The following is a 25,909-nucleotide window of genomic DNA, read 5'->3' on the forward strand; positions in this document are numbered from 1 at the left end:
CTGCCCGGGTGTGCATTCTGCTGGGACACAAAGTTGCTGTGTGCCCTCATTCACCCGTCCACGTCTCCCTGACTGGCTTCAAAAGGGATCAATACTACTACCACCTTCTTCACGGATTGTGTGTGTGTGCACGTGAGAGAGAGAGAGAAGGCAGGGGGGAGAGAAAGGGAGAGAGAGAAGATGCAGGTCCATAAGGCCCTTGGCCCCCGGCTTGACACGTGCACGCACTCAACACACATCAGGCGTTAGTGCTATTCAGAGGACGGATAGAAGCCCCCAAAACACCCTTGTCCAGTTTCGCTGGACTCTCACCGACTAAACACACGCTTTCACAAGTATCCACTGAGTGCCAGACTCTGGGGCAGGTTTTTAGGATCCAAAGGTGAGCCAGTTAAATTTTTGGCTGCTGCCTGCTGCCAGGCGACACATATACAACTCTTGCACCTGACGTCAAAACACCTGCCCATTTCAGACACAAAACCCAAGTGACCCTTAAGTCAAGGGGATCCATTACTACTGGGAATGTAAAAGGAGTCTGTTGCACAGTTGCATGGCGTCTGCACAAGGCAAATTCCAAGAGCATCTGGGGAAGTGCAGGGGTGGGCACAGCTCCCCAGGGGCCTTCTCTGTCGACACCATCGCCACTAGGGCCAGGAGAGTGTGGATGCTGGCCAGTGCAGGCCCAGCTCTTGTGTACCCAGTGACTAGGGAATGCTCCCCCACCGTCACAAGATGGCGCCATCCCCCCTCCAGGCCCAGGCCCTGGTGTGCAGAGGGGACAAAGTGGGTACCTTCCTGGAGCCCCAGCTGCTGTGGGCACTCCTCTGCAGAGTCTGCCCTCTGGGAGAAGTCCACAGCCCTGGTCATGTGGTGGAACATGGTCCTCCTGATAGGGCTGGACTGGGCACAAGTAGGATGAGGTGTGAGGAGCGAGGCCTGCCTTGGTCACAGCTTCCACCTTCCTACTGCCCTCTGCCCACAGTGGCCGCTCAGGAGCTGCCCCTCCTACTTCTTTGCCTCTGCCTCCTTGAGGGTCAACCACTAGTCAGAATCCTCACAGGAGCCTCAACTGCCACCTGAGAAGCCTGCAGTCTCCCAGAGCCCCTGGGTGTGCCCTAGCACATGCAGCTGCCCCCACCCCTGCCTCTGGCCTGCCAATGGGGATGCAGCGTGTGTAATGATGGTCAATGGTACGAGTTGGGTGGGTGGCTGGGACGTCTCAGCCCCTCTCACCAATGGTGAGGGAGGAAACATGGTGGCCACCTGGAAACCACTTCCAGTAGAGGCTGTTATATGTTCCTTATGGAGTAGAGGGGGTTGTCTGTGGGGCTCCCAGGATGACCAGGTTTCAGGCCTGGAAGCTGGGGCAAAAACCTGACTTGAGGCCAGAGGCTAGACTAGACTCTGCTTTCTGGGGTTGCAGCCCCCACACATCCCTGACTCAGGCGTCTTTTTCCTCTCCCCGTTTCCTTCTTCCCCGCTCAGAGACTTCACTGGTCAGCTCGGAGCCAGGGCTTTCTGCGCAGTGTTAGATGCTACCGCAGATATTGTGGAAAAGCCAAGCTGTCACATACACTGTGGCCTCAAAACAGAGTCTGGGCCAGATCTGTCTGGAAGCTCAGGCCTATTGTGACTTTATATTAAAGCATTCCTTGTAGTCCCGAGTTAAGTATGACTCATCTGAACAGTGTCAAAGTCTAAGATTTCAACACCATGGGACTTTAGTGGTGGGGCAGAGGAAGTGAGAGCTAGAGTAGCAGGAAATGTGGTCAGAGAGGTAACAGGGAGCCAGGCCGTGCAGGGCCTCGTAGGCCACTAGAAATTCTTTGGCTTTTGCTGTACGTGAGATCTGAAGTCCCTGAAGGCTTGGCTTCTTAGAGGAGTGACAAGTTCTGAGTTGCATGTTGCTAGGAGCCCTGTGGCTGCTTGGTGGTGAGGAGGCTGGAGTTGGCCTCGGGGTGAAGCAGAGAGACCAGCTAAGAGGGCGCTGCCCAGTAATCCTGGTGACAGACGGTGGGCCCTGTGAGTGAAGTCTGTGTGCGCTTCTTGTCCTGCAGAGGGAACAAGCAGGACGAGGAGGAGAACCAGGTGAGAGCAGTGCTGGGGCACTGAGGGAGGTCCACAGGGAGTGGGGTGGGGGGCGCGGGGGCCCAGCGCAGTGGGCTGGAAGTGCTCCCGGACTCAGGCCATCGCCGGCTGTTGTGAGTGCATCGGGGCAGCAATAGGTCACGACGGGAGTGTAGAGACCACGGTCTGTCCTTTCTCAGGTGTCAGCATGAAGAAAATGAGAGCGCTGGGGAGAACGAAGGCAGGCTGTTTCCTTCAGGTATGTATTAGTAATCGCTGACAACTGTGGAGTGTGCACTCTGTGCTGGGGACTGTGCTGAGCACTTCACGTTCTGTACACGAGGAATCTGAGGCCAAAGGAGGTTGGAGAACTCGCCTGAGTGCCCTAAGCCAAGGAGAGGCAGCAGTGGGATGTGGGCCTGAGCAGCCTGGCTCCTTCTTCGCTGCCCAGAAGCACAGGGTGGCGCTCAGTGGCCAGAGCCTGGTGACCTGCTGAGTGGAGACACGCATCCTTCTGATCCTTCCTCCCCTCAGTCCAGAAACACTCCTGGGGGTAGAGGTATTATGTTGTGTTCTATTAGCAGAGTTAAATTGTAGACAGACTCCCCCATGCAAGCAGTTAGAAGAATTTTTAGTATTTATTTCCTCGTTTAACTTGTCGGAAATTTCTAAAGTAAAGCAATTTTTCTTCAGAATGAATTATTTTCAAGTAAATGAGGATCTTTCAAAGATAAGCTTATTACCTTGCATCTTAGGTTTGCAATAAAACATTTTGCTGATTTAATTTGGATGATTATTGATGCTTCAACAGTGTAATAAAATCATTTTAAGAACATAATTGTGAACACGCCCAAGATCTCCAGGTTTTAAGCCATCTGGTTAATTCTGTTCTATGATTTTTTTCAGTGCATTCATTAGCAACTGTATCAAGGAATAGCCTCAGTGCTGCGAGGGCAGCCCTTGAATGAGAAAGTTTCAATCACAAGGACTCCCAGATGCAGATGGACTGTCTCTAGTCCTGGCCTCTTCCCTGCGCCTGGTGGGTGAGCAGGCCAGGCCTAGCTGAATGTCTTCGTGGGCCACTTCTTATGGAGTGCTGTTTGTTTGGCACGTTTACATCAAACGTACAGTTTCACCAGCCAAAGCAACGACAAGGGAATTCCATTCCTGGCTGGGTCTTTCCCTGAAGGCATCAGAGGGCATTCATGTATATTGTCTATACCACCTCTCTCCCACCCATTTCCTTCAAATCCCCAGGCCATGAGGAACACATTTCTCCATCCCAGACTGCAGGGGTTTCTTGCCACCCTACCACCACCATCCCCACTCCCTTCTCCTAGCAAGAAAGAGTCCTAAGGAGAAGAAGGGTCCAGTAACCACCAGACCATGCCAGATCCTCCTTAGTGGGTTGGCTAGAACTCTGAGTCTGGGCACTCACCTGTGTTAGTAATCTTTATTCTGTCAAAATCTTAAAAATTTTTAATTAATGACTAAGTATTTAGTTTAATATTACCTTTACTTTAGTTACTAAGCCACACAAACACAAACTCACACTCATACACACACACACACACACACTCATGTTACAATTATTTTTAGAGATTGTAAACTTTTAGATATTATTTGTTTTGACATTGCTATCACAATTATGTGTTTAATTTGGTTTGGATGTAAACTTTTCCTGAATGAATCAGCAATAAATGTGAGTTGTAAATAAGAGAACTAATTTACAAATAGCTATTCCTCTTATTACATAGAATGTATTATCCTTACCATTTTTAAATATTATGAAGAATATATAGAGTGTAAGCTTCTTGAGGACAGAGATTTTTGCCTGCTTGTTTTACTGCTGATTCTCCAGTGCCAAGATCAGTACACAACTCATAGTAGGAGCTGAATCATTTATTTTGTTGTTTTTGTTAAAAAGGAAATATATAGTAGTCATATACAATAGATATTCAGTCATGGTTCTTAAATTGGGATAACTTTGAGAATTTATTATGAAGAAAATAGGTGTCTTTATTTAACTCTTTCATTGACTCCATTGGTTAGATTTTTGACCAAAAAAGCATTTTAAAAAATATATTTTTCAATAAATATTTTTAAATTAAAAAGTAGCATAATATCATATTTCATCAAATCTCAATACCATTAATTATAAGACATGCCATTGTTTTACATATCACTAAGAAAAACTAAAAAACTATCATTTAAATTATGATGCCATTGATTGTAAAATCTATCCTGATTTCAAAGATGTTAAAACACGGAGGGAAAATGTGTATCTTAGAAGAGATGAAATATGGTATATAGGAAGTTTAGGAATTTGAAAACAATCATATGTAAAGTTGCTACTCTAAGATGTCTGACATACGACCATTTTGTATATTCTTTTCAGTTCTTTATATATAAATATATGTATATGTATATACCTTTTTTTACGTTTTATCATGGAAAACTTCAAACATATATAAAGTATAATGAACCACCGTGTACCAATCACCCAGTTTGAACATTTATAAACTCACGGCCAATCTTGTTTAATTTCTATCGCCTCTCCTCTCCCAACCACTAGCTTTTGGTTTGTATTCCTCGCTGTAATGATATTCCGATGATCAGGGACTGTGTCCATCTTGTACACCATTTTATCCCCAGCACCTAGGACAATGTCTAATAACATATAGTGGCTATTCAATTCACTTTTGCTGGATGAATATATTTATTTAGATAAAATAAACACTTCCCTAGAAAAATCTAATTTATCAAATAGGTCAAGAAATAAACAGAAAGCTTTAATAGTCTTCTAATCATTGAGTCAGTTAGTTAAAAAATTTCTGATAAAGTAAACAAGCTCAGATGGTTTTATAAGTAAGTTCTGCCGAACACTGAAGGATTGGTTGATTCCAATAGACATAATCACTTTCAGGAAGTAGAGTAGGAGGGAGCACTCCTCACCTCATTGATGAGGCCAGCATAACCTTGATACCAAAACCTGACAGGGACAGAAGAAAATAGAACGATTACATGCTTTTCTCAACCATGAACATAGATGCAGATGTCCTGAATGAAACGTAAGCAAATCAAATCAAATGGCATAAAAAGTTAGTAACAGGTCATGGTTTCATGTTAGAAATTCAAGTAATATAATTTATCACATGAAATGATGAATGGGAAAATCATAGATCATTTTAATAGAAAGAAATTAGATAAAATTGGTAATTAATAAAAGAGAAAAATCTCTCAGCACACTAGAAATAGAAGAAACAGTCCTTAACCTGATTAGAGGTATTTTGGGGAAAAAATCCTCCAAGAAACATCCTGCCTCATGGGAAATGTTGAAAGCACTTCCTTTCAGGCAAAAAAAAATCCCTGAGACTAAAGCTCTTAATTAGACTACTAAGGCAAGATAAATCAATAAAAGTTTGACGATGAGAAAAGAGGTTACAAAGCTGTCATTCTTCACAGATGATGTGATTTTTTACTTAGAAACCATAAAAGAACCAGATATTAGCCATTGGAATTCGTAAGAGAGTTTAACAAGGGTGCTGGATACAAAATCAACATAAAAATTGATTTTACTTCTACCAGCAACAGTGCATTTAAAATGTAATCAACCAAAAAAGACGTTCCATTTTGAATAGCATTATTGTATACCTAAGGATGATCAGGCAGTTCCACCCATTAAAGAATCACCTTGTAGTGAAGCTGTGTTAATTTAAAAAGCAAATTTGCCAGTTATTATATCTAAAAATGAGTTTATTCAGGAATAACCAAAAGAATTGCAATTCGGGATGTACATGCTATGGCAAACCATGGTCAAATCTGGAAAAGAAAGAAGGGGAGCTGCTTTTATAGAGAAAAAGGGGGAGTAGGGAGGGGCCGTTTCAAATGAAAATTCATTGGGGGAAAGTAGCAGTTCATTGGCTGAGCTGTGGTTTTTCTCATTGGCTGAGCTGTTGCAGGTGGGAAGAGAAATCTTCCTTCAGTAGTTTTACTTCCTGTCCAAGAAGCAAGCATCAGTCTTCTCCTTTTTGGTGTAAATGACAGTGTGTGATAGGGCATGAGAGCTCCCCTATGGGCCTTCCCAACTCCAAATTAGTTAAGGTTTCTTTTATTAATTTCCACAACTGGAAGAAGCTTCAGATCTCATCAGGATTAAACTTCATCCTTGGGACAGAGGGGAGATTGCTACCCAGCTAGAGAAAGGAAGTATGCTCTTGGCATAGTTGGGGCCACAAGCCACATCTTCATACAGAGCACCATTGTCGACATCCAAATACGGTCTATGTCCTGACCACATTCTAGTATTGGCTAAGTGCTTTCTGCTTTGTCCCTTCACTCTCATCCTGGCAATGAAGGGCAGGGGGAAGAACAAAGGGACGCGGTTGACCATCCAGCGCTAGCTGCTTTGTTGAGAACAGAGGGGAGGGAGGGAAGAACTCATGTTTGTTGAGCGCCTGCTATCTGCTAGTTACCAGGAATGTCCACATCACATCAGCATTAGATGTTGAGATGGCTGAAATAACTCACTCAGCAGAACAACGGCATGCTGGGAGAGAAGGGAAACTAAGTCAGAAGAAGGGAGTTAGTGAGAACCAGCCAAAAGTTGTAAAGCAAGCTCACCTAGCCATCCTGTCCTCTTCATGAGTATCTCCCCTTCAACAGACGTGGAAGCTGAGAATCAGGGTAAACGACTCCTCCAGGATCCCACAGCTAGTTAACAGTAGAGCTCAATTTGGGTTCTCTTCTGTCCCAGAGAAGCCGCACACCCTTCTTGTACCAACACGGCACACAAGAGAGAGAAAAGGGGGTGTCTGACTTTGCTTGGGCATCTCTGCAGGTGGATGTCAGGTGTTGAACTGCAGAAGAACTCAAATAAGAAGGGAAACACCATGAGATAGAGTGCCCCATTCCTCCTTGGCAGCTGGCAATGTGGGGGGGGCGGGGGCGGGAAGCAAAAGAAAGAAAGAATGAAAAAAAAAGAAAGAAACTGAGGTAGCTGAAAGGCATACATTCTGGAGAGCTCAAAAGGCAAAACATAAAAAATTGTATTCTAGCTTGGAATTTATCTTAATGAGCAAGACTCAATCAATGGAAAGTGACAGATGGGATAATTTAAAGTTCAAGTTTCCTTCTGTTTCTTTGTACGACAGAAAACAAACTTTTTAAAAATCTTTTTTCTTCCCAGCTAGAGGGATCCTGAGACCCACAGGAAAAAGAGGGCACCATGTCCCTTTCTTCACAGCCCCTTCTCCCAAGTGATGGAGAAGAAGGAACAGAGTGCTCTCACTCCCTCTCCTTAGGCAGGGAGCTTGCGCTAGGGGACAGAAGGAGGGTACATTTTTGGAGGGTTTCAACTCATGCTTTTGTAGTCTTTGGACATCACCTTGACTTGTGACCCAGCAAGTTCTTTAGCTGACAGAAATGTGTACAGATGTTCAACAAAAGATGTGTACAAGAAGTGACTGCGTAGAGTAAGGAAGAAGTAGAAAGCCTAGTTAGGAGCCTATTAGAATAATCCAGGAGAGTGGTAATGGAGGGTTTGACAAGTGCAGTAACAGTGGAGGTGCAATGACCTGGTCACATTCAGGTTCTTGTTGAACATAGAGCTGAGGATTTGCTGATGGAGTTAATGTGGGGCATGAAGGAAACAGAGGAGTCAAGGAGGACACAAAGGTGTTTGGCTTGAAGAATAGGAAGGAAAGAATTGCCATTTACCAAAATAAGGAAGAGAGGGAAAGGAGATTTGGGAGGAAGAAAACACAAAGTCTTAATAAATAAACCCTTCACAAATAATAAATAATTCTATTTAACAGAGTAAACCTATGAAATCAGAGAAACTAAGTTTCCCGTAAGTGTTCCAATATATAAACAATAGATAAACCTAGTAAGAGCTCTACTTAAAATTCCAACTCTAAAGTCATTATTCAATTACGTATTTTAAATGGGAACAACAGGAGCCACAGCGTCTTTGGGCCGAGCTGTCGTGGGCAACTAGAGGGGCTGACCTGCAGCACTACCTCATAAAACACACGAATTATTAAAGAAATTGAAGTGAGTGTCATCGCCCTAATCAAGTGGTGCATTATGTGCATATAAGTGATTATGATGTTAGAGAAAGTGATGTAATGATCAGAGTGGTAATTTGATTTTGGTGTTGATAGTAGACTAAAAGCAAATTCCTATGGTAAAATCATATAACCCCTCTTTTTATCTTTTTAACATCTATGGAGATGACTGTATGATTATCCTCTTTTGGTCTCTTAAAATAGCAAATTAAGAGAGTTCTTAACATTTAACCTTCTTTACATTTCCTGGCCATAGTCATCATTCTTTGAAGATGCAGCTCTGGATTATGTTGGCTAATATTTTGGGCTTTCCTATTAATGTGGCAGATATGTGTGGCCTGGGTGCCAACAACGTCTGGCTGAGAGATGCATGAATAAGCAGGAAAATGTGTTCTCACAACCTCACACAAGGGGCATCCAGAGGCCAAGGGTCCTCTGAGGAACTAGGAAGGGCAAGTGAGTAGTGGGCAGGAAGGGCACGCACCAGGCACACTCTTCAGCTCCAGAGCACTGGAACTCTCCCCTCTCCACCGGAAACGGGCTCCACTCTCAACATACAGAGCCAGGCGTCCTGGGCTCCTCCCTTGGTCCCTGACTTTCGCCCAAGACTAGCCTTGGGACCTCGGCCCCGCCCCTCTGGTTCCGGCCCCACCCCTCAGTCTGTGACCCCGCCTCCTCGAGCAGGCCTTAGGACCGCCTCTGCGTCCTCCCTGTCCCATGCGTGCACTCCATCTGGCGCCTGCGCACTAGCAGCCACCGGCTTGTGGGCGGAGCCCGCGCAGGCTCCAGGTACCGCCCATGGCCGCACCTGCCCCTGCCCTGGGCCCGCCTCCGCGGACATGAACTTCCGGTGATGTCTGAGAATGTCTAGATCAGTGGTAATGCGATTCCACAGTGTTTGGTAAAGACTCAAAGCAAATGCCTCAGGTAAAATCATACCCACTGACCTGAAATAAGGCTAAACAGAGACACGGGATATTTGTCTCTGCCTCCATCTTCTGACCCAGCTCTCCAGGTGGACGGTGACTTCAGGCTGCCTCAGCTGCTGAGTCCACACTGCCCCAGACCTCAGTGACGATTCTGAGCTCACCTGTCTTATGCAGAACCTGAGAGACGTAAGGAAGCAGATAGCAGGAAGGGGAAGGAACATTCTCTCTGGGAGGAACAGCTCCGTTGGGCACACCTTTCCCCAAACGCTCCCAGTCCCCACCCGAATAACTGCTTGCTCCCTCTGCTCGGTGTGCCTGCCCTTGATTTCTCTGCGTCCCACTTGCTCTGGGTCTTGCATCAATGATCCTCCTTCTTGAACATCATCACTCTCTCACTCAGCAGTCGATCCTCCACCTCTCAGAGCTTCTCAACCTCGAAAAATCCTCTAAATGGCACAGTCCTTCCTCTCTCCTTGCACTCCCCAACCAAACGGATGGGAAACGCACCTCGTCCTTGCTCCCTCTCCTTCCTCACTGTCCCGGACTCCTTAACACTCAGAGCCTAGATCTGATCCCCCCATTGTACTGGCCTGCACTCAAATAACACAAATGAACATCTCATTATTAAATGCCACTGCTGCTTACTTCTCCATCACATCTGACCTCTCAGAAGCATTTGGTGACTTCTTGAAATTCTTTCCGCACTTACTGTCCCCAATATTTACCTCTCATGGCCTCTGCTTACTCTCTAACAAACCCTTCTCCATCTCCTGCTACCTACAGGTGGGCTTCTTCAAGACTCTGTCTTCAGCATAAAAAAGGTACAATTGAGAATTTTCGTATGATCCCTGTTTTGTAATAGGAAAAAATGTATACGTGTGTATAGAAAACTGACTGGAAGGGAACATATAAAAATGTTTATAAATGTTTTTCAAAAGTAAAAAGCAAACAAAAATAAAAATCGAAGTGGTTCACTCTGGATGAGTGACATTAGTGTTCATTTTTAATTGTCTACTTTATGCCTTTATAAAATTACAAGCTCTTTTCAGTATAAAAGTCACCAGTTTTATAATCAGAAAGAGCACACATCTTCAAAAGAAATGAAAAAATTCAGGTTACATAATATTAACATAGTGTAATGCTTATAAGGTTAGTAAAAGAAATGAAAATAAATTTCATACACAGTATGCATATATATAAGTTTATACATATATAAATCTGCAAAGGAAAGACTAGATGAAAATAAAGCAAAATGTGAAAAGTGTTTCAGTTTTTATGGCAAGAATAAAGTTAATTTTTCCTAATAATCTCCATTTTCAATATCCCCCTGATGAATATCTGTTTACCTTCCCTCACATACAAATAAATTTCACGCCATTCTAGAGTGCTGTGAGGTTAAGAGCCCACAGGCTATAGATCACATACACTTGGGTTGCAATTGTGCCCCTGCAACTTACTAGCAGTGTGTCCCAGGGCAAGAACTTTTGCGAGTTGTTCCCAGCTATCTAATTAGAGGAAGTCTCTAATCATCTAATGACATTGGCATGTGATTGAGTGTGAAACACAGCAATCACACCCCTTTAATAGAGTATGTGCTCAACCCAAAGGCCTGAATTTAATTATGAACTATCAGACAGCGTAGGATGCCCACAGGAAGATATTTTGTGTAATCCTTGTGCATCTGTGTGTTATACGTTGTGTGTGTGCTTCAGCCATGTCCTATCTGAGCATCACCCTCACTGTTTCTAAAGGCACTTTTAATGTTCAACAGAGGTGAATGTTTGTCAGAAACATAACATTTAGTCAAAGCCTTTTAATAAACAAAACTGACCGAAGTGGGAATTCGCTAGTGGGATAGCTACCAATGACAGAGACATCCAGTGTGAGTTAAACCACTGGGACTTGGAAGAACACATTTTCCTCCGAGCCCTCCTGTCTAGACTGTTGACTACTTTCGTATTGTCACACATAGGTCTAGAAGACCTGCCAACTTGATCTGCAATTCCATGACTAGGTATATACCCAACAGGAATACATATATACTTTCACCAGAACACGTGCTACAGGGATTTTGAAAGATTTTATTTTTTCCTTTTTCTCCCCAAAGCCCCCTGGTACATAGTTGTACATTCTTCATTGTGGGTCCTTCTAGTTGTGGCATGTGGGACACCGCCTCAGCGTGGCTTGATGAGCAGTGCCATGTCCACGCCCAGGATTCGAACCAACGAAACACTGGGCCGCCTGCAGCGGAGCACGTGAACTTAACCACTCGGCCACGGGGCCAGCCCCTACAGGGAGTTTTATAGCTGCATTATTTGTAAAATGCAACACTGGAAACACCCAAATGAGCATCAGCATCAGTATGGATAAATCCATGGTGCTCTATTTGTACGAAAAAATCCTATACAGCAACAAAAATCAAATCAACCAAACTTCATGCAACAATGTGAATGATTCTCACAAACATGATGTTGAGTAAAGAAAGCAGACCAAAAGGAAAATATCTGTGTCACTTCATTTAAATAAAGCTTAAAAACTGGTAAAACTCTGGTGTCTGAAGCCAGGATGGCAGTTAGTTATCACTGGGTAGGAGGAAGGGAGGAATAGATGGGAGGGAGCCCAGCTGGTGCCAGTGTTCTTTCTTGGGTGGGATTTCATTCCATTTCTCTTTGAGCTTTTTTCAGAGTATCGTATGTCACAATAACAAAAATGTTTTGTTTTCTCAACAAGCAGAGCATCTCTGTAGTATTTAGGGATGCAAGCTTAGGTGGGAAAACAAACAAACAAATAGCAAATTTGAGAGGGAGGAAGAATATTGTGAATAACTGGGGCCAGATGTAGGGTTTTGAGTTTGCCGGAAAGTTGCATTTCTTTGTCTGGATGATAGTTTCAGGATTTTCTTTGTGATATATCATTGAGTTGTGCATATGTGTGATGTATGCATGTCTATATTTCACAATTACATGCAGGAGCGTATGTGTGTGGGTGCTCAGGACTTGGATGCGGACTTGACTTTCTGGATCATATGAGAGCAGGTGAAACACAGGTTCAACCTTCTCCCAAATACTCGGAACATCACTCCCACATTCTATCCAAGAGGACTAAAAGGCTTCGTCATTTCCAGCCCATATCCTCCCAAACTCTGAACCCCATTCCCTCATTCTGTTCCAGCCATTCTTCCCTTGTATTTCTTAAACATGATAAAGTGATTACCTCAGACACTTGGTTTTTTCCTCAGGCTGAGAAATGAAAAATCCAAGGGCCCTTGAGGCAGTGGGAATGAGGGGATTTGTTGACTAGTTATGGAAGTTGGCAAAAGAAGCTAGTAGTGAAGAGGATTTGGACTGAGTAGGGGATGTTGGGCTTCCTTGTCCTCTGGATAGCATGTAGATTTGGCCAACAAGAGGCAGGAGGCAGAAATTAAAGAGTGGAAGGAGAGAGTATTTTGGGGACACGGTGTGAGGCACTCTCCACAGCCTCTGGTCCCTGAGGTACACGTGCACCAAGAATTTCACTATGTTAAGGCCAAATCCAGTCTCCAATCATACCTTTTGAGAAAAGTCCCCTTAGGAGAACCATAGCCAAATTTCTCTCTCTCTCCCCCCACCCCCTCCCCAGTTAGCCTCTCCCCATTTGAATTTCTTACATGCGATTCTGACTGCGGAAGAGACAAATCACACCCTCCAAGTGGACACTTTGAGACCTCATCCCCCAGTAGGTGAAGGGCATTTCCTCCTGTAAGCTCAGCTCACCACCGAGCCTCTGTGAAGAGCCTCCATGGCCTTCAACCCACCCAGACTCTCCCGTGTTAGTCCACGCCCTCCTGTGGGTGGGTGGTCAGAACTCACATGAGTGTGTGTGATTGCCTTCCTTCCCAGTCCTCCATGGATGGTCAGGGACCCCTGTGAGATGGGGGGTAGTCGTAGCCAATTGTTCTGGGGGTCAGCCAAGTCTGAGATGAGTGAGAACTCCACCTGAACATCCTGCTGCGCTCCTTGAGGCATCTTTACTACATACGTCCACGTTGAAGACTACTTGGCATGTTTCAGTTACCCTTGGCTACATTCCTCCCTGCTGCTTCTTTTTTCACTCACTATGTTGATTGTGAGCTTTACCCATGTTGGTACGTGAAGCTTTATGGTCTACATGTTACGTCTTCTCTTGGATGTCAGTGGACTGTAGGAGGTTGGCTATGATCGGTCTCTGCTTCCTGGTGTGTCTCCTTCTTGCCCTACCTTCTGGTCTCCAGCCTCAGGTCTTCCCTTTCCTCCAGCTCACAGCCTCTGTTTGCTCATGAGCAGTAGGTTATAGTCACCCACACAGGGGTGTTGAGACCCTCCCCTCCATTCCACGGCCACACCTGAGCCACTGAGAAGAGACTAGTGGCTATATTTGACAATGCCACAGCAGAGTGTGCACAGCCAAGGGGACAGGAACAGGGAGGAGGGTGAAAAGTGTTCTGCATAATTGTGTCAATTGTTGTGCATAATAAAGAGCTGGGAGAGACTGGGCTAAGGGGAGAGAGAACAACAGTCCCTGAGACATGGCTGGAGGAGGAGAGACAGGAAGGGTGTTGTAGAAATGCTCTACAAGCTGTGAGGACACAGACGATGGAGAAGGGAGGAGCGGGGAGAGAAATGCACCTGGAGTTTCCCTTTGGATCTCCCTGTACAGAACAAATAAGGGTCGTGCTTGGAATGTGTGATGGTTTGAACTTTTCCCCCTTGATCAGATGTAAGCTTACTCATCATCTAGGCTTTCTCACATCCCCTACCCCTTAGCTCTCCCTGTCCTTCTCTCAGCTTAGCCCTCACTTCTGAATGCCCCATTTCCTACAGTTCCCATTTCCAGTTTCTCCCAGTGAGACCTGACTTTCCCAGCACGTGCCTTTGGGGAGCCTTCTTTGTGGGAGCCCTCGCACAAGTCTTGTGGAGAAGGGCTGGCTTCGCTTCAGACAGATGGCTTCTCTTCAGTCAGCTGTGGCCTGAACTGGTTTATTTCACGTGGCTCAAATAAGGGGCCCTGGGGATTCCACTTGTTTGGGGACGGTGAGAAGAGATTCCCTTTAGAAGGCCCTGAAGTTATGATCTTCCCACATTAAAATGCCTTGTGCTCTGATCTTTTAACATTAAATAGACAGCCAAGACACAGTGCTGCAGTTTCTAAATGACACTCTCATGAACATCAGAATAATAAAAAGGCAGGTGTCTTAAACCTCCCACCCGCTCAGGGCCTGTTCTCAATGGCTCCTCACCAGGGGAAGCAACTAGGTTTTAGAGGGGAGCACAGTGGAGGTCTCTCCAAAACGCCTAGGGAGAGGAGTCTGGGGTCTTGGAGCGACCTAGTACTTCATAACTATCCCCTTCCTGTTCTTCAGACTAAAGGCGGAAGAAATCTGATATGCAGCGTGATCTCACCACCTCCCAGAGTCTGAGAGCTCCTGCACAGAATGTCAGAAGGAATGGGCTCCCCTCTCCAGGGTAGCCCAGGAAAGCTGTATGGCCATGAAAACACATCAGGACAAATGGAGTGAAGACACAGCGTTTCTTTTAACAGCTGAAACAAGGTAGGGGTTTATTTTAGGTCTTTTTCGTTTCCCAAAAGTTCTGGGGAGGCATAACCCGCTAAGTCATGTGATTTTTTGGCAAAGGCCAGCTCCACCCTGGTGTGGCTCTTGCCAGCATCCACAGCCACTTTGACAGATCCACATCACTTCTGTGCCTCCCCAGTTGCCTACTGAGTAAAAAGCTCACCATGTTTTTGCAGGCAAGGTTTTGGGGCTTTAAGTATTCAGGTCTCTTCCTCAGGATGCTCAGTGTGGTGCTGCTGGGCTTAACTTCAGAGTCTCCTGCATCCATGACTGGTTGACACCACAGATGGATTCAGGAAGAGAGGACAACCGAGAAAGCCTGAAAAAGATGATGAAACCCACTTAATCCAGTGTAGCCAAGGGCCTCTTCCCCCTGCAGTCTCCCCGCCACACTCACACTTATTTCCAGCATAGACATAAGAGATTGCTTTGCCGCATCATTGACTTGAAATGCCAACCTTATCATTCTTTCATTCTGTTATATTCTGCATATATTATATTCTGTATGAATCTGTGTTAAAAATCTCTATTCTGTTCCATTGACATATTTTCCAATCCTGTTTTAATTGCTAAATCAATAGTGTAGATTTTCCTACGTTGGAGGGCAATGTCACTATCATGGCTACTCCTACATATGTTCTCCTCTGTTTTATTGAATAATCAGCTCATTTTACTTCATGGCAAAATCCTGTTAAGGTTCATCCCTGAATTCGGAGATTTATTTTGGGAAGCATTTATAAGATTACAGTAATTAATTTTCATATTCAGGAGGAATTGGTATTTTTAGTGTCAAAACAGGAAACTCATAAAAAGGTTTCATGCATTTTTCCCTCTATTTTAAAAAAAGAAATTCACAAGTGTTTTATGGACAGTGTGAACTAAATTTATTATTTCTATTATTTCACATTTTATTCTTAAAGAAGTATATAATATCTTCTTTTGTATGTTTCACTTGTATCCAATCTTACTTTTTTGTAAAATATTTCGGTGATTGACTTGGTTATTCTAAAGAGACATTCACTTAAGAAGAAAAAGGCATTTTTTCCAATTTCCTTATTTAAATGAATTATAAATATATGAATAATATGACATAAAATGCAGCTATTGAAAGAGATGAAGGGGTTCTCTATGTACTGACATGGAAATGACCTCTAAGAAATGGTAACTGAAGAAAGAAACTTGAAACCGGTATGTATCTTAACATCCCATTTGTCTTTCTTCACAGAGTCATCCATAGCGATAAAAGTAAATGCAAAGAATAAGATCGGAAAACTTTACAAAAACTGCTAAGGCAGCTCTTCTGGTGTAGGGGTGTAAGATGGTGGAGTCTAGCAAAGGAAGGGGGATTATCAGTTGATCTCTTTAAATGTAATTCTTACTTGTATTTTCTAAAACAAGAATGTAAAAATATGTGTAAGTCAATTCTGTCAAATTCGCTCAATAAACAGAGATTCCTCAGAAGCATAGATTTGAGACACAGAGAGGTACAAACACCAAGGCAGGTTGACCCAGGCACAGCCTCTGTCCTCCAGGGAAGGGAGCTCAGAAGAAAGGCACCCAAAGCCCCAAACAAACGAAAAGTGAACCAGCCTATAAGTGGAGTTCCAAGCAAGAGAGCAGACGTAGCCAGGGCAGGGTCTCTGCCCTGTCTGTGACTGTAAGAGGTTCTCATTCGGGAGGGAAAGAGGAGGTGATGACACCTCTTCTCCAGTCTCTTAGGCTCCCTAGGCCTCCCCTTCTTCCCAGGAGTACATATGGTAACAACAAGAGTAACACCACCAGCAATACCAGACCTCTGCTCAGGGGTTCTGCCTCCAGGCACTTCCCCAAGGGCTTTACATCCTGCAGCTCAGTGGACCTCTAACAGCTTGTTGGGGCCACTGCCACGCCCACTTATCCAGGAGAGGGAACTGAGGCACAGGAAAGGTATGTAACTGGCCCCAGGTCACATAGCTGGTATGTGGCAGAACCTGGATATGAACCCAATTTGTCTGGCTTCAGCGCCCCAGCCCCCACCCCTTCAGGATGCCTCCTCTTGATCCTTGTGGAAGGCAAGGAAACAATCTTTGTCCTTCCATTTGGTTGAACACTGAACACATATCTCAGTGTCTTTCCATGGTTCTCTATGGGATGGGAGGAAACCTGGGTGACTGAGCCTTCCCTGCCACTCAAGGAAGGGCGTGTGGCCTGCGTCCCTCTTACAGGCACCTGTGCCTCAATTTCCTCAGTGGTTATGTGGGACTGAGGGGGCAGCCAGCGCGGGGCCAAGTCACATCTCCTCATAACAGTCATTTTAGTTCCTCAGGGGAACAGCTCCATAAAGCACACAAAGCCCTGTCCTCACCATTATCCCTCTGACATCCCGTCAGAATCCATGTCCTACCTCTAGACAATACACACACGGGTCACACTTCAATGTTAACTCTATAGTTGTTCCATATCAGAGACTCGCAAGGTAATACGGCATGAGAAGTACGACCACTCAGCAGAAATTTCTACAATTAAACACCCCATTTATGTGTACTGTGTATTATAAATGTAGTAATCTCAGAACTGTGGCCAAGGCTGGATGCAGAGATGGGGAAAGAGCAGAAACTCCTACCGGGAGCTGAGTTCCCTCACACCTCTCTCTGAGTGATTGGATCTTGAGGCCACAATCACTGTCCGTCGCCCAGTGGACCTGTTGAAACACAGAGAACACTGTGAGGACATTTTGGTAACTCCTCCCACAGGAGAAGTTGGAGTGGAGGGATTTTGCTCGAGCCAAGGAAGAGCTCTGAGGCCAAGCTAGCTGAGTATCCTATCCAGGGAACAGCTGTGGAGATGGTACCCAAACATAGGTAGTATGTGCCCTCTCTTCCAGCACCTCTCACTCATCATATTCAGCTCTGAACATGGAGTAACCCACATGGTTGTGGCCATGCTCGGATCCTGTGAAGGGATGTGATTACTAGGTTCTGAACGACATTGTGATTTGTCATCACTTCTCTTGGTGCTTAACCCATCAGGCCCTGGGACTCAGGGAAAGAGTGGGAGGAGGAGAGATGGAACTTTTCCTTTCCCTCGTTGCCTTCCCTTCCAGGTCAGTTGCTGCTCCTGCAGGAACAGTGTCTGCTCAGTAGGATGGGAGAGAAAACATCCTGATAAACCAAGATAATGTGGCATCTTTATCTGCCATCAACAAACTAATTGAACTAATGAACTCCAACCCTGCTGGGTAATGGGAGGGTGAGAACTGTCATTTGTCCAAAGTGGTAAAAATACATAACATGCAGAAGTGGTTAGGAACACAGGCTCAAGAGACAGGTGGTTTGATTTCCACTCTCAGTTCTGTGTGACCCTGGGCAAGTCTTTTAACCTCCCTGATCCAAAGGTTCCCCCTTTGTAAAGTGGGGATGACAACAATACTTCCTTCCCTTAGGAGTTTGTGAGGATTAAATGAGAAGATACTGCTAAAGCACTCAGAACAGCGTCTAGCAGGCAGGTAGTGCTCAGATGACCTTAGCATTCATCATTGTGGTCATCTCAGCCAACCTCTCTGGTTTCAGCAGTTTCAGTTGGATACATATTCAATCCCTTCGGAGTTCACCTCCCCAGTGGCACAGCTCCCTCCTCTCCGTCCCATTTCCAAAGAAGAGGTCTTGGGCTAAGGCAAAGCTCGTGATCCTCACAGTATCAGAAGGGGCAGGGCTCCTGAGTCTCAAGCTGGTCTCCACACCATGGCTGATGGTCAGGCCCTCGGCTGTGCAATTACTTGTGTTCACTCAAAAGAGGATGTTCCATTTGTGTCCCTGGAAGTTCTGCCAGAATCTGGTCTTGAGAACTTTAGCTGAATTATTCAGCCTGCTCCATATGCTCAGAGAAGTAGGACAACTACCCTTGCAGCCATGCCTGAGCTCAATTCCAGTTCTCACAGGGCCTGGGGATCCCGAGGTCTGCCTGTGACCCAGATGGGCGCCAGTCTGGGCATCTGGGCTCGAGGTGCTGCTGCTAGTGATACTGGTGGTGCTCAGGGAGTCGTTACCCTAAGCAGGGACAAAACCATGAGATTGCATAGTCTACAGACACACTGACCTGCAGCCTCTGCCCACAGTGTTGTTGGTGGCAGAGAGGTATGTGTGTGTCCTCAGGCAAGAAAATACATTTCTATTAATGCAGCACGGGGCACTGATGTAAAGGTGAGTTTCATGTCCAATTGGAGCAAGAGTGACTATACCAGCAGCAACACCCTGAAATTTAAAGGGTAGTTGTATACTGCATATAACTGGTATGACATTTATCATTAATTTATAAGGATCCTGACATAATAAAAACATTCTGCTCTCTTACTTTGGAAATCAACTTGTTGTTAGAGCACATTTTCCCAGTTTACCTTGTTGGGTTAGTAACACAAGCACTGACACAAAGTAAATGTGTGTCCAAACCCCAGGGCTGACACAAGCTGTGAGTATGTGGGCCGTGTGTATTGATTTATCTTAGCCACATTTCTTTATCTGTAAACTGAAGGTTACAATTGTTCCTACCCATAATTTGTCAAGGCAAAGTCTATAATAAAGTGCTTTACTCCAGTTTTGATGTTTGCTGACAGATTTCAAGCCCTGCTACCCCCCTTCCTTCTTCCCTACATGTGGGTAAGCTGATAAGAAAGCTTCCTGCCTTTGATGCAGGCCAGAAGTTCAAACCATGCCAGCCCCACCCAGTCGAAGTAAAATCCCTCACCCCAGCTCCATCTCCTACACACAATAAAGCCCCAAAGCCAATCTCCTTTCCCAGTTCTCTCAAGCCATTTTCCGACCAACCTGGGGAGACTGCCCTGCTCTCCTCAGAAAGCCTCAGTATGTGAGTAATAGTCCTGTTAATACTGCCTCAGTGCACGTATGGCATTGTCAGTCTTGGTATCTAAACCAGATTTTGGGTTGAGCAGCATAGAGAGCAGCCTGAAAGGATATCCAGTAACTCCTGGAAAAACAAAAACCTGGATGAGGGGGACAAAAACCAAACAAGAGGTTCACAGTTTTACCCAACTGGAAATCCAAAATTTACTAAAAGAGCTTATACAACAAGCTGAATAGATTATGCTAATCGGCTTTCTCTCTTCTACAACACGGGTTCTGAATTAACTTTAGCTTCTGTTTAAATCCACCAACTGGCAAACTTTCATGGCCTTAATCAGTACTGGGCTTAGGAAACAAATACACTTATACCTGGGGATCTTCATTAAAATTTAAAAAGATACCTATTATACACTTAGGAGAGAGTTACTAAACATGAAATAAGAGAACAAACATATGTGCCTCACCCTAACTGTCAGAACTGTTGCCTTGTATAAATTCCCCCATAGTCAAATGCCCATTAGCCTAAAATATGCTATAATGGGCATGGATGTTCCGATTCAATGAATCACACATTAAAATTAAGTCTTTGGCACAATTGGCTTTACAAAATGGCACCCCTTGGACCTTCCATCCCACACAAAATAGTTAATACAGCCCTATATAAATTAAAACAGGTATTATGGGTTGAATCCCCACTCCAAAATAATATATGGAAGTGCTAACCCACTGTATCTTGACAGGGACCTAACGCTACTGGTCCCATGTTTCCCTGCCAGCCCAATATAGCCAGGTGCAAATTATAAGTTAACTGTACAAGGACATAAGTGTACCTTGCCCTGGGATTATTCTCACTCACAATTCCCAGACATGAGCCATTGCGTAGACCCAGAGCCCCTAGTATGCCAGGGCAGCCTTAGGAAAGGACCTCCTACAGCTCTCGTGAACCCTCCTGCTGGTCTTCCCCCAAACTCGCCTCAACAGATTGACTCTGGCAGCTGTGTAATGGAAAGCCGAACCATTGCAAAAGTTTCAGGGGCTGGCCCAATGGCATAGTGATTAAGTTTGTGCACTCCACTTTGGCAGCACAGGGTATATGGGTTTGGATCCTGGGGGCAGACATATACATCGCTCATCAAGCCATGCTTTGGTGACGTCCCACATACAAAATAGAGGAATACTGGCACAGATGTTAGCTCAGGGACAATCTTCCTCACCAAAAAAAAAGTTTCAGAGACTGAATACTAGGTGTGAGTCAACCTAAATGACTGGCTGATGGCAGCAGGAACTGAGCCTGGAGTTCCCAGGTTAGCCAATACCAAATCATGAATAGGGTTTCATTTTCCTGCAGACAAAAATTTTCTGGTGACTTCTGTCTGGGTTTCGATCTTGTCTGTGTGACCTTGGAGCTGTATGACCATTGGTAAGTGAACTGTGGTCAAAGGTTTGATATTAGATGGCCCTGAATTCAAACTGTGCATTAACTATCATAATGCACTTTAGCAATTCTGGAGTCAGCAAGCAGTATACTTTCTCAGGTTCACTCCACTGCTTGTTGGTGGAATGTGAGCCTGAATCCTTCCTCACATACAGACCACGGCCTTGTAGGAAGACACAAGTCTCCGGCAGGTTCATAATAAAATCTCTAGAACAGGGCCTACCAGGGTGCCTGATAACCAGTTTTCCAAATACCCCAGGATTTTTTTCTCTTGGTTCAACACAAACTGCACTCCTTTGAGCATCCAGTGACTGAGAATAAGGGATCAGGTTTGCTACTGGGATTCAGTGAAGGACACTGGAGCATAGAGCTGAGGATTCAGTAGAGTGTGGAAGTCCCCCTGAAACACTAGCCATCATTCCCTTCCAGGGGCCTTCCCACACCCTCTTTCTCAGCTGAACCAGCCCCCAGGACTCCCCTTGGAAGCCCTAAGAACACCTCCTGCCAGTGTGAGACCTGTGGATCGTTACTACTGTTCCTTTTGGGTGGTTATTTTGCCAACCACACTTAACTGTCTCACATGCACGTCTTACTCAGTGCTCAGCTGAAGACTCTACGGGAACCCTCGGCACATCATCAAAGCTCTGCCTCTCCATGTAGCCGTCTCCTCTCCAGTGCTCTGCCCTATGTATTCTAGTCTCTTCGTCCTCCCTAGACTCCCAGGTCTGTCTCCTCACCTCAAAGGAAATACTGGGCTCTACTTGGTTGCGCCTCTTGACACTGCAGTTTGGAAATCCTCTCATGCCAGTAATATGGGGCAAACTGGGGTTCACCTTATTTGTTTCCCCTCTGTTAGGGCGCACTGTTCTGTACTGTCTAACAAATATCTGAAAATAATTACTTTATATATTGTACCTGGATTTTTTATTGTTTTATGGAAAAGATTAACTCCAGTCTCTGTTACTCCAAGTTTGTTGGAAGCAGAAGTGTCAGGGTATGCAAGTCTGTACCCATTGGAATCAACGTGTGGTCAATAACTTTGCACTCCTGTTGACTGCCAGCTGCAGGAGAGCAGGACGCATGTTTGCTTTTGCTTCACTGAGTTGTAAGGCACTTATCACAGTGCCTGACTTGGGATTGGATCTCTAGAAAGACCGGTTAAATGAATGTAGAAATAAGTGAATAGAATTCTGTCTCCCTTGTCACATATGGGTCTTGTACCTTTCCCAGAATAAGTTACTTGTTATAGAATCATTTTATCTTTTTGTCATCTTCATCTAATATGTTTTCCTCCTCTCATTTCTTAATTGATTTTTTTAAATCTTGTCATGATTTATCTTCCAGTAACATTTTGGTATAACCATATATAATATAACAAGACATTATCATTAACCATTGGATACAAAATAGCGCAAAAACCCCACACTTATAAATTTCAACAAGAAATAACGAAACTAGATTATAGCCCAAAAGAAATCCCAAAAGACAGAGTTCCTCAATTTGGTCAGAAATCTCCATGAAGCAGAAATGAATTGTCACAGAATAAACTAAGCGCAGAGTTCTTATTGATATATTTTTTCATACTCAATTAAAAATTTGAAAGGCCTTTTGAAGTTTCCTCCTTCTTTCTATTTAGCATTTTTTCAATATACCTAAAAGGGTGAGAGCAAAGGGTTGATAAAATTTTATATTCACAATGCAATTTCTAAAATCCAATAATTGTTCTCATTGTCTGCTTTAAATTCCCAACTCAGCTAGTCTCCATACTGTTGTTCCTTTTTCTACCCTGGAAAGCTCAAAAAAAGCGAAATGTTAATTAAACATGTAATTCATTAAAACAGTTCTTTAGAGAATTTCTTGACCATTTATTATTTAGATTTTTTACACTCTTAGTTGACTCATATATTTCTTTTAAAATGAAGGTTGGAATTAATCATTTTGATAAAATTAATTCTTTTTAGGTAAAAGACTAAATCTTTTCATATTTAACACAAAGGGAAAAATTAATGTTCCTTTGGTAAGTATAATATTTCTTAAACTATAACTTAAAATTTTAAAACAGGCTTATCTTATTTTGTATTGGAGATATGTTTCTTGCAGATGGAAGCACTAAGAAAATCAGTACTATTCAGTGATTACAGCATAAGCCTTTTGGAGATGCTTTCTAGGTGTCGTAAATATTATGTATGATCAACATATAATTAATATGCAATTCAAAGTTTATTACCTAATGTCTTTTTCCCCTCTGCCTTCTTTATAATTTGTTTAATAGTGGATTTCGCTAGGTCTGGAATATGACCCGCTCAGATACACCTGATGTTTACCCACTTAAAATCTGCATTTTTGGGGCCGGCCCGGTGGCACAGCAGTTAAGTGCGCACGTTCTGCTTCTCAGCAGCCCGGGGTTCAGATCCCGGGTGCAGACATGGCACTAGTTGGCACACCATGCTGTGGTAGGCATCCCACATGTAAAGTAGAGGAAGATGGGCACGGATGTTAGTTCAGGGCCAGGCTTCCTCAGCAAAAAGAGGAGGACTGGCGGTAGTTAGCTCAGGGCTAATCTTCTTCGAAAAAAGAAAAAAATCTGCAGTTTTAGCAGCCTTTAATCATCAAAGTAATTCCTTCTTTGATTATGCAAACTACTTGCTGTGGAGCAGCAGACCACAATCGGAAACTAGAAAGTCAGTGGCAAAAGTCCTCCACAGAGTAAACAAAACAAACTTGTTATGGACAGAATGTTTGTGTCCTCCTCAAAATCATATGTTGAAATCCTAACCCCTAATATGCTGGTATTAGGAGGTGGGGGCCTTTGGGAGGTGACTAGGTCATGAGGGTGGAGCCCTCATGAATGAGATTAGTGCCTTTATAGGGAGCTGAAGAGACCAGAATTCTCCTCTTCTGTCAAGTGAAGACACAGCAAGAAGACCTCTGTGTATGAACCAGGAAGTGGGCTCTCACCAGACACTGAATGTGCTGGCATCTTGATCTTGGACTTCCCAGCCTCTAGAACTATGAGAAATAAATTTGTGTTGTTTATAAGCCACCCACTATATGATATTCTGTTAGAACAGCCTGAATGGACTAAAACAAAACCTGTTGGCAAGTGCCTCTCAAACTGGGCAAAGTGATTCTGTTTTGGCTGGTTTGCATTCACAGAGTCTTGTTTCTTTCTGTGTCTACTTATCCTTGTACTCTTGCTGCCCATTGTGTTTAAAAATATATTTATAAGAATAATTTGAGACCTAGAATGCAAGCACCTTCCTCCAGAGAGAATTTTCTTTTGCTTCTGCCAGATGCCTGGGGTCATTACTACATAGGATCTAAGAAAACCAAGTTCAAAACTTGAGGTCCACTACAAGACCCAGGGCCTTTGAAACTCAGCTATAATTCCACCCAAGATTAAGTCTACTTCCTGTTCTTACAAACCATTAGGCTGTAACAACCCAGAGGCCCAGACTATTGCTGGTAGGGCTGGAATCCCCACGTTGTATGGCTCTGGATGCTTTCGCCTTGTCAGACAAGGATGTCAAACCTCACTAGGCTGACAATTTCCCTTAGGGAAATAGTAACTTCCATGCTCCTGCACTGATTAGATTCCTATTTTCCTCTCAATTTTAAAATTCAAAATGATATGTAAAATTTCAAATATACAGAGAAATTGAACAAATAGTACCATGAACACCCAAATATTCACCATCTAGACTCAACAATCATTAACATATTGCCGTGAACATTGTGCTGAACCTTTCAAAGCCATTTTCCAATCTCATGACACTTTATTCCTAAGTTTTTCAGTATATATCTCCTAAAAACCAGCACATTCTCCTACACAAACATAAAACCAGGTTTCCTCCCCAGCAAGTAAGGTGCTTGAAAGTCATTACTCTCATCCTCATAACAAGAAAAAGATGAACAAACTAAAAATCAACAATGCTTTACAAAAACATTACAGAAATGATGTCACAAGGCAAACCACTGCCCCAAACATTGGAGTGAGAGGTAAATGTAGAGAATCTCAGCTTACAAGGAGCAGAAGCCCAGGAAAAGCTAGCTCCTGCAGCCACACACACACATCCCAGAATTCCTCCTGATCTATCAAGCAATGCCTCTCTCCAGGATCTATACCTCTTTCTGGGAGTGTTTCTGGAGTGAAGGGAGGAAGGAGCAGAAAGATGGGTGTCTCCACACAGCAGGTCACCAGGCTCTGGCCACTGAGCGCCACCCTGTGCTTCTGGGCAGCGAAGAAGGAGCCAGGCTGCTCAGGCCCACATCCCACTGCTGCCTCTCCTTGGCTTAGGGCACTAAGGCGAGTTCTCCACCTCCTTTTGCCTCTGATTCCTCGTGTACAGAACGTGAAGTGCTCAGCACAGTCCCCAGCACAGAGTGCACACTCCACAGTTGTCAGCGATTACTAACACATACCTGAAGGAAACAGCCTGCCTTCGTTCTCCCCAGCGCTCTCATTTTCTTCACGCTGACACCTGAGAAAGGACAGACCGTGGTCTCTACACTCCCGTCGTGACCTATTGCTGCCCCGATGCACTCACAACGGCCGGCGATGGTCTGAGCCCGGGAGCACTTCCAGCCCACTGCGCTGGGCCCCCGCGCCCCCCACTCCCTGTGGACCTCCCTCAGTGCCCCAGCACTGCTCTCACCTGGTTCTCCTCCTCGTCCTGCTTGTTCCCTCTGCAGGACAAGAAGTGCACACAGACTTCACCCACAGGGCCCACTGTCTGTCACCAGGATTGCTGGGCAGTGCCCTCTTAGCTGGTCTCTCTGCTTCACCCTGAGGCCAACTCCAGCCTCCTCAACACCAAGCAGCCACAGGGCTCCTAGCAACATGCAATTCAGAACTTGTCACTCCTCTAAGAAGGCAAGCCTTCAGGGACTTCAGATCTCACATACAGCAAAAGCCAAAGAATTTCTAGTGGCCTACAAGGCCCTGCACGGCCTGGCTCCCTGTTACCTCTCTGACCACATTTCCT

General features: G+C 44.6%; 2 long non-coding RNA genes across 2 annotated transcripts; one reads left to right on the forward strand and one right to left on the reverse strand.

Moving 5' to 3' along the window:
• The first annotated feature begins 1,955 nt into the window (after positions 1 to 1,955).
• On the forward strand, positions 1,956 to 14,573 carry LOC139080983 (uncharacterized). Its single transcript, XR_011535881.1, has 3 exons — positions 1,956 to 2,088; positions 2,268 to 2,326; positions 14,442 to 14,573. It is a non-coding gene; the product is annotated as an uncharacterized lncRNA (long non-coding RNA).
• Positions 4,039 to 25,909, reverse strand: LOC139080982 (uncharacterized). The gene is made up of 6 exons (XR_011535880.1): positions 25,580 to 25,909; positions 25,347 to 25,405; positions 17,257 to 17,334; positions 14,818 to 14,973; positions 6,691 to 9,241; positions 4,039 to 5,059 (listed from the first exon to the last, which is right to left on the reverse strand). It is a non-coding gene; the product is annotated as an uncharacterized lncRNA (long non-coding RNA).

Source organism: Equus przewalskii, chromosome X (genome assembly GCF_037783145.1).
Source record: "Equus przewalskii isolate Varuska chromosome X, EquPr2, whole genome shotgun sequence".
Lineage (NCBI taxonomy): Eukaryota > Metazoa > Chordata > Mammalia > Perissodactyla > Equidae > Equus > Equus przewalskii.